Below are 14,022 nucleotides of genomic sequence, written 5' to 3'. Positions count from 1 at the left end.
CGTTGGAATTGATTGTTGAAATATATTTTTTTACATCTATTATTATTAAGCTTTGTACTTAAACGTAGTTTTCTTTCGGCTCTTGCATTTCTCAAAGTTCGATACCGATATTTTATGTATAAAATAAGTTCGAACGTTCAAAAAATGTTGAGGTTCAGAAAAAAGATGAAATAATTTTGAGTGAAGTTCCTACCAAAATGCAGTACCTAAACGTACTTTATTGTACTCTAATACATTTCCCAAAGTTTCAGCTCGATATTTTATCTACAAAAAAAGTTCTTAGGTTAAAAAAAACATTCAGTGAACGGAAAAAGTGAGGACGGTAATATAGGTATTTAGCTGTGTCACATGCCCTTAATACTGGAAAAAAATTACCTGACAATTCCAGGCTTTCTCTAGGAATCTAAAGTTTTTGCAGTTTTCCCGGCTTTTTTCCCACAAAAATGAAAATTTTTAAAAACTGAATTCGGAAATGGTATAAAATATCATAACGGACGTCCTCGGACTCTTTTTTGAGGGATAATAACAAAAAAAATGTATTGTGCTAAATAAAAGTTTTATGCATATGCATTATTTTGAGGTTACGTCGTTTTTCATCTCTGCCTTTCCAATAATCTGGAAATTATTTATGAAATAAACTTTTTTGATTGCCTGCAAACAAGGTTAGTTCCGGGAGATTAGTTACTATGTTTATTTGTAAGTCCAAAGTTTTCGGCCAAAAATATTGTGTAGTTTGGAAGTAACGCTCGGGTGAATTGTAACACACATAACCTCAAAATATACACGCACGTTGTTAGCAATATCAAAAGTTTTTCGATAAAAAAACAAAAAAAGAAAGTGTGTGGGGACGTCCGTTAGCATGTTCGCTATCATTTCCCAGATTTTGAAGGCAAAATATTTCTTATCCAAGAAAAAAAGCCGGGGGAATCTAACACTAAAAAAATCGGTACTATTTCCTAAGCGCTATGCAAATTAATCAAATTTTGCTAAATTAAAACTTTTTAAAATTAACCCACAAAAAAGTGTGTGGGAACGTCCGTTAGCATGTTCGCTATCATTTCCCAAATTTTTAAGACAAAATATTTATTATTCTAGAAAAAAAGCCGGGGGAACCTAAAACTGGTAAAATCGACCATTTTCTAAGTATCACATGCCCTTAAGGGCATGTGACACAGCTGAATTTCTATGTTACCGACCACAGTTTTTCAGTACACTGAATTTTTTTTTGAATCTAAGAACTTTTTTTGTAAATAAACTATCGAGCTGAAACTTTGGGAAATGTATTAGAGTACAATAAAGTACGTTTAGGTACTGCATTTTGGTAGGAGCTTCACTGAAAATTATTTATCTTTTTTCTGAACCTCAACATTTTTTGAACGTTCGCACTTTTTTTTATACATAAAATTTGGGTCTCAAACTTTAAGAAATGCAAGAGCCGAATGAAAAATACGTTTAAGTACAAAGCTTAATAATAAAAGATGTAAAAAAATATATTTCAACAATCAATTCCAACGGTATCAGCCGGTAACGTTGTACACGAAAATACGAAACCTGGCGGCCACTAGACGAGGCTCTAAAGGGTTCGTTTTTTCGTGTACAACGTTACCGGCTGATGCCGTTGGAATTGATTGTTGAAATATATTTTTTTACATCTTTTATTATTAAGCTTTGTACTTAAACGTAGTTTTCTTTCGGCTCTTGCATGTCTCAAAGTTTCAGACCGATATTTTATGTATAAAAAAGTTCGAACATTCAAAAAATGTTGAGGTTCAGAAAAAAGATGAAATAATTTTCAGTGAAGTTTCAACCAAAATGCAGTACCTAAACGTACTTTATTGTACTCTAATACATTTCCCAAAGTTTCAGCTCGATATTTTATTTACAAAAAAAGTTCTTAGGTTCAAAAAAACATTCAGTGAACTGAAAAACTGTGGCCGGTAATATAGGTATTTAGCTGTGTCACATGCCCTTAAGATTCTCTCTTGATTTAAGGGGTTAAACCACTTCAGAATCTTCAAAATTCAAATAAATGGTTTTGTACTTAAAAGGTGTTTTAGGGTCTTAAAAATAATATATTAAAAGGTGAAGGACGGAGAAAATGTCTAAATGACTAAATTTTGAATTCTGCTGCAACGCCTCTCAGGTATGCCTCGGTGATTTTAGGGTACTTAAAACTTTAAACGCGTTTTTCTCGAAACCACTTTTTAAACTGGGTGGAAATATTACTCGAACAAATTCTTACCTATCGATCTAAAATTTTTTAAATATATTAAAAATTGCTGTCTCCAGTGACGCAAAAAAGGATTTTTTGTTATATCGAATAGTTTTTTTTTATAAACAATTTTGTAACGATTTTTTCATGAAATTTTAAACTTTTTTTCAGAAGTGCACCATGTCGTGGAAAATCAATATGTTGAAAATTTTCTACGTACGTCTCTTCCTGTTGTTCTATAGAAACGAAAATTTTTTGGTTTTTTGATCAAGGTAAAAAATTTCGAGAGTTAGGATTCCGGCCGGGACACCTTAAAAAGGCGATGACGGTGAAATGCTGCACAGCCACCATTTTGTCATGAACGAATTTCGAAATAATATGCTCTGTGCTTTATTATTAGTACTATAAATCCCATTTTATAAAAATTTCGATTGATCTCTTTATGAGCCAAAAAAGAAAAATTCCAAAATATGTCTATTTTTTCGTGCTCTACAGTGGTGTAACTCCTTAAACAATCAACTTGGAATGTGTATACAGTTTCGCGATTTTGTTGTAAGCAATTTTTTTTAGGTTTTAGGGATTCAAATAATATTTAATTTAGAAAGCTTTGACAAATTATATTTAAAAAATTTTTAAATATATTATCCCCGTTGAATAATTAAGTAATACTGGAAACATAATTATTAACCAATTCTTGAGTTTGTCTCTAGAGTAAAATTAATGTAGATATTATATTAAGTTCAATTTAAGCCCCTTGAAATTTTTCACATTTCAATTACAAATATTGCATTCTCAACAAGATAGGTGAATTTTTAACCAAATTTTTCAACCAGAGATGAAATTTCAATCAAAATGGTGACTCCTCAACAAAGTAGTTGTTGTGTCAACCAAAGAAGATTTAAATTTTTAATGAAAAACTGTTGAATTCAACCGAAAAGGCGACTTTTTAACATGACTTAAATTGATTTTTCAGTTGAGGCCGAGAAAAAATTGCAAACAAACTGTTGAGTTTTCAAGCAAAATGATGAATTTTCAACTATGAAAATTCAACCATATATTAGAATTTTTCACTAAAATCAATTTTCAACGAAAAAAATAATTATATTTTCAGCTAAAAAAAAAGAAATTGAAATCAAAATAAAAACAAATAATTACTATTAAATTTTATTTTGAATTAAGCAAGCCCTCGAAAAACTGCCTAACATTTCCAGGGTTTTTCAGGTATATAAAAATGACCCCGCAAATGATAAATTTCGAATTAAAGATAAATGTGCAGATTTAAAAAAATTAATCATAGCAATTCTAATAGATATATCAACAAAAATTTAGAATCACCTTTATCTTTAATTGGATCCTATTTATAATAAATAAATATTAGAGTTGTACAATTTTGATAATCCAGGATGGCAGTTTTAATCATATAAAAAAATACCCGGATATTCACAAGCATCTTTCATGGTAAATAAAATTAAAAAATTTGAGCTCTAAAGATAAAAAATTTTCTATTTGAAGTAATAGAAACTGAGCTGAAAATCATTTGAAGCAATTTGAAGCTAGAAATATTTATAATTAAACGATTAAACTTTTGTTATTATCTCAAAACTTCTTCAATTAACAGTTAAATTATTTCAATTTAAAATAATTTACAAATCTTTAAAAAGCTTCAAAATTGTATTTCAAAATCTTGAAACATCTACATGTTCTTTTAAACCTTATTATAATTTTACATAACTTTTAGAATCGTTTCAAAACTTCTGGACATCTTTAAAAATGATTCGAAATATTCCTTTTTTTTAAATCCTGCAAAATAAAATTTTTTCCTTCAAATCTTCCATATTCATTTTTTACAACTTTGGAAATTTTTTTAATCTGTTTAAATATTCTCTTAAAATTAAATTTTTTGAATAAAGTCATTTTAAATTTTCTTGAGAACCTTAAAAAAATGTTTTTGTTCTTTTGAAGCCATTCATAATTCTTAAAAAGCTTATACAATTTTTCTCCCATATCTGCAAAAATCTATATTTTGTTTGAATTTGGGCCGTGTGCTATTTGCACCAAAATTTCAGTAAGAATAGCCGGATTTTGTCGGTGTATGTAGACACTTTGTTTAAATGAATTGAAATCGTTTCAAATTTTAAATAAATTTTTAATCTTTTCAGACCTTCTAAATATCTCTTCAATTTATTCGATTTTTTTCTAGGAAATTTAATAATTTTACTTGTAAATTTAGTTTTCTTTTTTAATAGAACTATTAAAATCGTAATGTTCAAAGTTAGTTTCTTGTTTAGTTTAAAATATTTTATTCATAATGAATGATTTTATATCAACAATAAAATATTTCTAAATTTTATAAAATTGTTATTTTTCTTAGTTTAAAAGTATCAAATTTTCAACTCAAACAATATTTTTAATTCAACAAAAGCCTTTAAATATAAGCATATTATTTTAAAGTTCTTTTAACATTGAGAATAGTTTATAAATTTTCAATATGGTGATTGAAATTCCCGATCAAAAAATAAATTCACTGACATTTCGCGGTTTTCCTGGTCTCCTCAAATTCCCGGTCACTTCCCGGTTTGCCGGTCCAGCGTAAGATAATAAATTTCGCAATAATTATCCACAACATTTATTTTATCAACAAAAAGAAGTACTGACCTATTCTTGTGTAAAGCTTCAGAATTCGAATGGCTAACGATTCCATTCTTAATAATCGCAGAGCTTCCAGTTTTTGTTATGAATTTTAAAACTAAAATAATTAAGAGAATATATTAATAAAAATAAAATAAGGTTGACAGTAAATAATTATAGAAACAGATTTTCTCATTTCGAATTTGGAATCATGCCCATCATTAATTGGATCCAAGATATAATCATGGCAATTAAAAAAAAAACATATTTAAATTAAAGTAATGATATAAGAGAAATAACATTTACCTCCAAGTTTTCCAGATATACGGCGATATTACTCGAAATGACTTTTTCGACTAAAAATTAGAAATTTCGAATTAAATATAAATATCCACATTTTAAAAAATCAATCATAGAAATTCTCATAGACATATATCATATAAAATTCGGAATCATATTTTTCATTAATTGGATCCTATTTATAATCATTTAATCTAACCGTTGTTAATATTATAGATAAGACATTTTTTAAGAATTACCGACAAATTGTATTTGATTCTAAAATATAAGTACTGACCTATGAGTGTTAAAGAAATCCTGCAGAATTCGAATGGCCACCGATTCTATTCCTTACGATAACAGTGCTTCCAGTTTTAGAAGAACTATAAATCTAAAATAATTAAGAGAATATATTACTAAAGAATAAAATAATTTGGACAAAAAATCATTATAAGTTGTCTTATCATTACGAATTTGGAATCATGCTCATCATTAATTGGATCCAAAATATAATCATAGTAATTAAAAAAAATGGTTTAAATAAAAATAATGACAGGGTGTCTACTAAAATCCTGGAAAAAAATTACTTGACAATTCCAAGCTTTCTCGAGGCATCTCAAGTTTTTCCCGAGTATAATATTTCACAGTACGAATCCATTTATATATTTCGCATTTTTTAAAACAATCGTAATGTTTTTTTAGAGTTTCAAGGGATTTAATTAATAAATTTAATTTACAAATCTTTGACGAATTATATTACAAGATATCCTTAAATATATTAGCACCATCGACTAATGAAATAATTAAATAATACTAAAAACATAATTAACCATTTCCTGAAATTGTCTCTAGCGTCCATAAATTTTAATAATAATTCAAAAAAATCTTTATTTTATCTTTTAATACTTAAAATTCACTACATATTTAGGTAAAATTAATGTGGGTATTATACTAAATTCAATTTAAACCACGTCAAATTCCTAACATCAAAAGTACAAATATTGCATTTTCAACAAGATAGATTAATTTTTAACCAAATAGTTGAGTTTTTAACCAAAAAGACAATTTTTCAACAAAATTCATGGATTTTCAATGAAAACTGGAGTTTTAAACTGAAAAAGAGAACATTTTCAACCAAATCGTTGAATTATGAACTAGAAAATATCATTTTTCAACTAAAAATTGCATACTTACATTTTCAGTTTAAAAAAAAATTTTCCACACAAAAAAAAGTGTTTAATCAAAGCGATGATTTTTCAACTAAAAATTGATGAATCTTCAATTGGAATAGACAAATTTTAAACCAAAAAGATGAATTTTTGAGAAAAGAGGTTAACTTTGAATCAAGCTGTTTTATTAAAAAAAAAGAATTGTTAACTAAAATGATGAATATTTAACTGGAATACTTGGATGTTCAACTAAAAAGATGAATTTTTAAAGAAGAAGAGTGATTCTCTAAAGAAAAAAAGGATTTTTCAACAAAAAGCATGAATTTTACGCTCAAAAAGACCATTTTTGAACCAAATAGTTGAATTTTGAAGTAAAAAACATCAATTTTGATTGAAAAAATGGAAAAAATAAATCTTAAGTTAAAAAACATCAATTTTAAATCAAACTAAATATTTTTCAAATAAATTGATAAATTCACAACAGAAATAGTTGAATTTTAAACGAAAAATGTCAATTTTCAACCAAAGAGATGAATTTTCAACTAAAATGATAGAATATTCCATTAGAATAGTAGTTATACTTTAATTTAACAAAACATAATTTAAAAAAATGAATGTTCAAGAAAATAGATCATTTTCCAACCAAAGAGATAAATTTTCAATTAGAATGGTGAATCTTCAACCAAATAGTTGATATTTCAACCCAAAAACATTTTAATTTTTGATCAAAGATAATTGAATTCAACCAAAAAGACGACTTTTCAACATGAGTTAAATTGATCTTTCCGCCGAGACAGAGAAAAAAATCACAAACTATTTAATTTTCAAGTAAAAAGATGCATTTTTAACCATGAAGATTCATTTTCTGACAATTCCATGTTTTCTAGGTTTTCCGAATAAAATAGACATCCTAAATCATTATCCAAGACAAATAATATTTACCTCCAAATTTCGTTGCTTGAAAGCAATATTACTCGAATCGCCTTTTACAACTAGAAACAATAAATTTCGAATTACAGATACATGTCCAGATTAAAAAAAATTAATTATAGAAATTCTTATAGATGTATATCATTCAGATTTCAGAATCACATTTATCATTAATTGGATCCTATTTATAATCATTCAATCGGACGGTTTTTTAAATTAAATAATCAACTTTGCAGGAATTACCGAAAAATTTTATTTGAATTTAAAACAAAAGAACTGACCTAATCTTGTGCAACGCCTTCCAAATTCGAATGGCTACCGATTCCATTCCTAAAGATTTCAGAACTTCCAGTTTTGGAAGAATTATAAAGCTGAAATATTTAAGAGAATATATTTGAAAATAATAAAATAATTTTGACACTACATATTTATATGCTTTTATTTTTTCATTCCGAATTTCGAATCATGTCAATCATTAATTGGATCCAAGATTTAATCATAGCAATTAAAAAAAATATATATTTAAATTAAAATAATGATTCAAGAGAAATAATATTTACCTCGAGATTTCGCTCCTTGAAGGCGACATTATTCGAACCGGCTTTTCCAACTAGAAATGAGAAATTTATAATTAAATATAAACATACAAATTTAAAAAAATCAATCTTAGCATTTCTTATAGACATATATCATACAGAATTTGGAATCACATTCCTCATTAATTGGATCCTATTTATAATCATTAAATCTGACGGTTCCTTTTTTATTAGATAATCCAATTTAATCCAATATTACCAAAAATTTTCTTTGAATTTAAAACAAAAGTACTGACCTAATGAATAAAATAATTTTTATAATAAATCATTGTAGGTTCAGATTTTGTCATTTTGAATTTGGAATCATGTCCATCATTAATTGGATCCAAGATATGATCATAGAAATAAAAAAAAATACATTTAATAATATAAATATAATATAAATAAATAATTATATAAAGAATATATATATATATTAAAATAAACACATCGATCATAGCAACTTTTATAAACATATATCATGCATAATTTGAAATCACATTCATCATTAATTGGATCCTATTTATAAACATTATATATGACTGTTGTTAATATTAGATAATAAATTTTGTAAGAATTGCCAAAAAATTGTATTTGATTTTAAAATAAAAGTACTGACCTATTCTTCAGAATTCGAATGACTAGCGATTCTATTCCTAACGATCACAGTACTTCCAGTTTTTGAAGGAATCTAGAGCTGAAATAATCGAGAGAATATTTTAGAAAATAATAAAACGATTTAAAAACTAAATCATTATAATTTTCGTTTTTTTATCATTTGAAATTTGGAATCATGCTTATCATTAATTGGATCCAAGATATAATCATAGAAATTAAAAAAATATATATTTAAATTTAAAAATAAATTCAAGACAAATAATATTTACCTAGAAATTTCGTTGTTTGAAGGCCATATTATTCAAACCGGCTTTCCCAACTACAAATGAGAAATTTATAATTAAATATAAGCATCCAGATTTAAAAAAATCAATCTTAACAATTCTTATAGACAAATATCATACATAATTCGGAATCACATTAGTCATTAATTGGATCCTATTTATAATCATTAAATCTGACTTTTATTATTATTACATAATCAACTTTGTAAGTATTACAAAAAAAAAATGTTATTTGAATTTAAAACAAAAGTACTGACCTATTGCTATGCAACTCCTTCTTCAGAATACGAATGGCGACCGATTTAATTTCCTAATGATCGCAGGGCTTCCAATTTTGGAAGAATTATAGAGCTAAAATAATTAAGAGAATATATTGCTAACAATAAAACATTTTTGATACTAAATAATTATGAATTTAAATTTTCTCATTCCAAATTTGGAATCATGTCCATCATTAATTGGATCCAAAATATAATCATAGAAATGAAAAAATACATTTATTAATATAAATAATTATATAAATAAATAAAAAACGAATCTTCAACAAAATCGTTAAATCCTCAACAAACATTTGCAAATTAATTTTTTTTTTAAATTTTCTATATTTACTTGCTTTAAGGTTATATACATATTTTTTCCCATGATTTTAAAAAAAATTTCTTAAATTAAAAAAACATTCTTAAATATTTCAGATATGCCTAAAAAGTATCTAGAAAATTTGTAAGAATTTTTTTGTTCATAGGATTTTAGCGTATTTAAGAAAAAAAACTTAAGTCAGCTTCAAAGATATTTAGGATGGTCTGATGCTTGGAAAACATTGATAAATATTTAATAAATTTTCGGAAATTTTTCCAAATTTTAAAATGTTTTTAACCTCTTTAAAACTTCTGAAATTCCTAAATATCTTTTAAACTAACTTGAATTATTCATAAAATATTTTTTTAAACTGCTAAATATCTATCGAATAGTGGCTTCTATCAATATTGGTACAAGCCACTAATGAATATTTATCTAACCGAAATATTTGTTTGAAAATCATTTCAAATTAAAATTATTTTTAAAAACTTCTAAATATTTTTTCAAATGATTTGAAATTTTTCTGCGATTTTTTTTCTGAAAAATTAAAAAAATTGCCTTAAAATCTTGCAGATTCTAATTCATAATTTTTAAATCTTTTGGAATGTTTTGAAATCATTTTAACTATTTTCTTAACAAAAATTTTTATTAAATTAAAAACAATTTAAAATTTCTCTAGATATCTGTAGAATTTTTTTTTTCTCTCTTCAAATCTTTCAAAATGCTTAACAAGTTACTAAATTTTGGTTCGAAATCATCAAAAATCTAATTTTGTTTAAGTTGTTGACATTTTTTGCAGTTCAAAATTATTTTTGTATCTTATTTTAAAACTTCTAAATATTTCTCCAACTCATTCAAAGTTTTTCTAACATTTTTTAATATTTTAAAATATTTTTTAAAATTAATTTTTCAAAATGAATAATCGATTTAAATTTTCACTGGAATCTTAAGGAAAAATTAAATTACCTTAAAACGTTTCAAAATCCTAAAAAGGCTTTAAAATTTTATTTCAAAATGTTCAAAAATCTACATTTTGTTAACAAAATTTTAATCTGTTCAAATTTTAAATTGTTTTGCTATTATTATTTTTAATAAATTATAGTTTTGCAACAAATTTTAAGAATATAATTATTTCCCAATATTGAAAAAGCATTTACAATTAAAATTTTCTTATCAATAATGTTTTTTTAGCACTTGGTTAAGAAGTTAAGAACAGAATTGCTGTTAGAAATAAGTTTTTAGAATTAAAATTCTTGACTTGGAAATTGCGATTTTAAGTCGCTCTAAATTAATAATTATGCCACTGTTATTCATTTATAAACCAAATTTTAAAAAATAATTTTGAAATATTTTCTTAATTTAATTTTTTAAATTAAAATGGGTTGAAATTTTATATTTTAGACTGAAACAATATTTGAATAGGATTTTCAATGTAATAAAAGAGTTGAGTTATGAATATTTTAATTTGCAATCATTTAAAAATTGAAAATAGTTTATAAAGTTTTAATCATGCGTTTACATTTATTTAACTAATAAGGCTTTCGAATTGAAACAGTTTAAATTTAGCGCTAAATTCTGTACATTGTTTCAGATTCAATTGATTGAGAATCATTTGGTAAAATTAATATTATTTTTACATTTTTAATACTCGAATTACAATTTGATTTTAAAAACTAATAATTAATTTATATTTTCCGTTGATCAACTTAGAACGTTTTTTATTCCAAATTTCCAAATAAAAATGCTTAGAATGTTTAATTATTTAAGTCTTTAAAACTCCATTCTAAAAATCTTTCAATTGAAAATGTAGGCTTAAAATGAAGAACTAAAATATAAATAAATCAACAAAATGGACATAAGTTCTGGAAAATAAATAATGCTTACCTGCAAAATTACGATTATGGTAAGCGTTCTTTGACAGATTTTTCTTCAATAAATCTCCAATGGAAAGTACCAATGTTTCGAGATTTCATAATGTTCATGGGTTTTTCCCAGCCTACGTAATCATGTGATCATAAATTATTGAAATATTTGAGATCAGACTTCACAGCCCAAAATGCTCTCAGATCAGGGGAAATAAGAGGATTATTCACGAAAATGAGGAAAAAATTCTTTTTGATAAAATGAATTTTGATACCATATTGAATTCAATATAAAACTATTTAAACTTTTGAGATTTCAAGCCTAAATATATTACATTTCCAACAAAATAATTTAATTTTCAACCAAAAACGATTTTCTACCCAAAGAGAAGAATTTTTAGCCCAAAAAGACAAATTTGCATCAACAAAAAATTAAATTTTAACAAATTTAATTACTACCCATATAGCTGAAATTTCAAGCAAATTAAATGAATTTTGAAACAAATAGTTGAAATTTCAACCTACAAAGATGAATTTTCATTCAAGAAGATTAATTTTCTACCAAAAGACGAATTTTGAACAAACTATATAAATATGCAACCAGATAGATGAATTAACTTTTCAAACTGCGGGGTCGATTTTTTTGGAAAATTGTTGACTTTCAAACCGGTGATGATGAATTTTCAACAAGAAAGTTCAGTTTCAATCAAGAAAGTTCAACCAAATAGTTGACTTTTCTACAAAAAAAGATAAGTTTTTAACAACAAATATAATCGTTATATTTTAAGTTTAAAGAGCGAATTTTCTAGAATAGGAAAACGATTTTTCAACCGATTGAATTCAACTGAAAAAGGAGAATTTCTAACAAAATGCATTAATTTTTTACCAAATAGTTCAATTTTTACCATTCAAAGAATGAATTATTTGTTAATCAACGAGCGCAATGTTCAATTTTACGTTACAAAAAATGATTTCGCAACCGAGAAAACAAAATAATTTTCAACATAGATCAATTTTAAACTAGATAGATGAATTTTTTGACTAAAATGATGAATCTTAAACCGAAAACTGAATTTTCAACAAGGAGGTCAACTTTCAACCAAGTGTTTCAAATTTCAACCAAAAATATTAATTTTTTACAAATATCGTTGATTTTTTCACTAAAAAATATCAGTTTTGAACCAATTAGTCGAATTTTCAAACAAAACTGGTAGTTGTAGTTTTAATTTAAAAAAATGAGTTCTCAACGAAAAAAGTGAATTTTAAACTAAAACGATCAATCTTGAAAAAAATTAATTTTCAACAAAAAGAAGGTCAAATTTGAACCAAGTGTTTGATTTTTCAACCAAAAAGAATAATTTTCTACTAAGAAAGACAAACTTTGAATATTCTAACAAAAAAATATGATTTTTCAATAAAATAATTGAATTTTTAACTAAAAAAGATAAATTTTTAATCAAATAATTGAACTTTTCACTACAAGAGATAAATGTTCGATCAAAAATGAAATGATTTAATTTTTAGTTAATTTAAATTTAATCTTGAACCAAAAACGAAACGAATTTTCAGCAAACAGTTCAATTTTCAACCGAAGAAGTAAACTTTAAACAAAATGATCAATCTTAAAAAATTGATTTTCTACAAAAGACGTCAAATTTCAAACAAAAAGATTAATTTTGTACCAAAAAAGACGAATTTTCAATCAAATAGTTGAATTTTTAATCAAGAGGTACATTTTCTACCAAAAATGGAAGTTAAATTTTTAGTTAACAAAATTAGTTTTCAACCAATAATGAAGAGAATTTAAAAAAAATATAGTTAAGTATCCTACCAAAGAGATTAATCTTCTCAACAACAACAAAAATGAATTTTTTACAAACAGGGTGACCGTTTTAATCGACGAAAAAAACGGCCGGTCATTTCACGGTTTTTCCCGGTTCGCAAACATTTTTCACGATCAATGAAATTTAAAAAAACGAACTCTATTCTGAACATTTTTCCATTTAAAGCAATAAGCAATAAATAACAAATTAAATTTACACGTATGAAATGGAAGGTACTAACACTTTTCAATTGAAATTTTTTTAATGAAATACAGATAAACAACAAAATTTAGAACTTTTATAAGTTATAGAGTTCAAAGATTCAGATTAAATTCCAAAAATATAAATCCACGTTATCATTTGCAAAACTCTAAATTAAAGAATCAAGCAATGAACTTTAAAAATTTTCAAAATGATATTTTTGAAGTAATTTTAAGCTAGACAAATTAAAAAATTAAAAATAATTTTTTTTTAATTAACAATTTTTTAAATTAAAAGTTAAATTATTTTCATTTTAAATAGTTTAAGCATCCATCAAAAACTTAAAAAATTTATTTCAAAACATTGAGAAATCTAGAAGTGGTTTTATATTTTTCAAATTTAAAATCATTGTTGACATTTTTTCGAATCGTTTAAATATATTTTCAAATGAATTGAATTTTTCCTACAACTTGTAGAAAATCCTGCTAATTAAGAAAAATCCTTAAAATTTGAATTTATAAATAACAATAGGAACACTTATTACTTGTAGAAAAAATTAGAACAATCTTATGAGATAGATTTTATGCTTTCACGATTATTCATTTTGATAAAAAGAGATATTTCGGGTTTCACTCGTGTAAAAAACTACGAATTGTTTGCCGACGTTTCGTGAACAATGCAGTTCACATCTTCAGGGCTGACCTGAAACTGAGACAGTCCTGAAACTGAGGTATCAGCATTGATGATGTTCTTAGGTATACTGTCTACGATGCCTGTGATTGGCCAGAGCGCCCCACCGTGGGGACTGGTCGAACTTGATTGGCCAATCAAGTCTTTTTTAAAAAAATCCGGGAGAACGGAAAGC

This window comes from Belonocnema kinseyi, chromosome 9 (assembly GCF_010883055.1).
Source record: "Belonocnema kinseyi isolate 2016_QV_RU_SX_M_011 chromosome 9, B_treatae_v1, whole genome shotgun sequence".
Lineage (NCBI taxonomy): Eukaryota > Metazoa > Arthropoda > Insecta > Hymenoptera > Cynipidae > Belonocnema > Belonocnema kinseyi.
The sequence above is the reverse complement of the archived record's forward strand: the minus strand, read 5'-3'. Positions refer to the sequence as shown.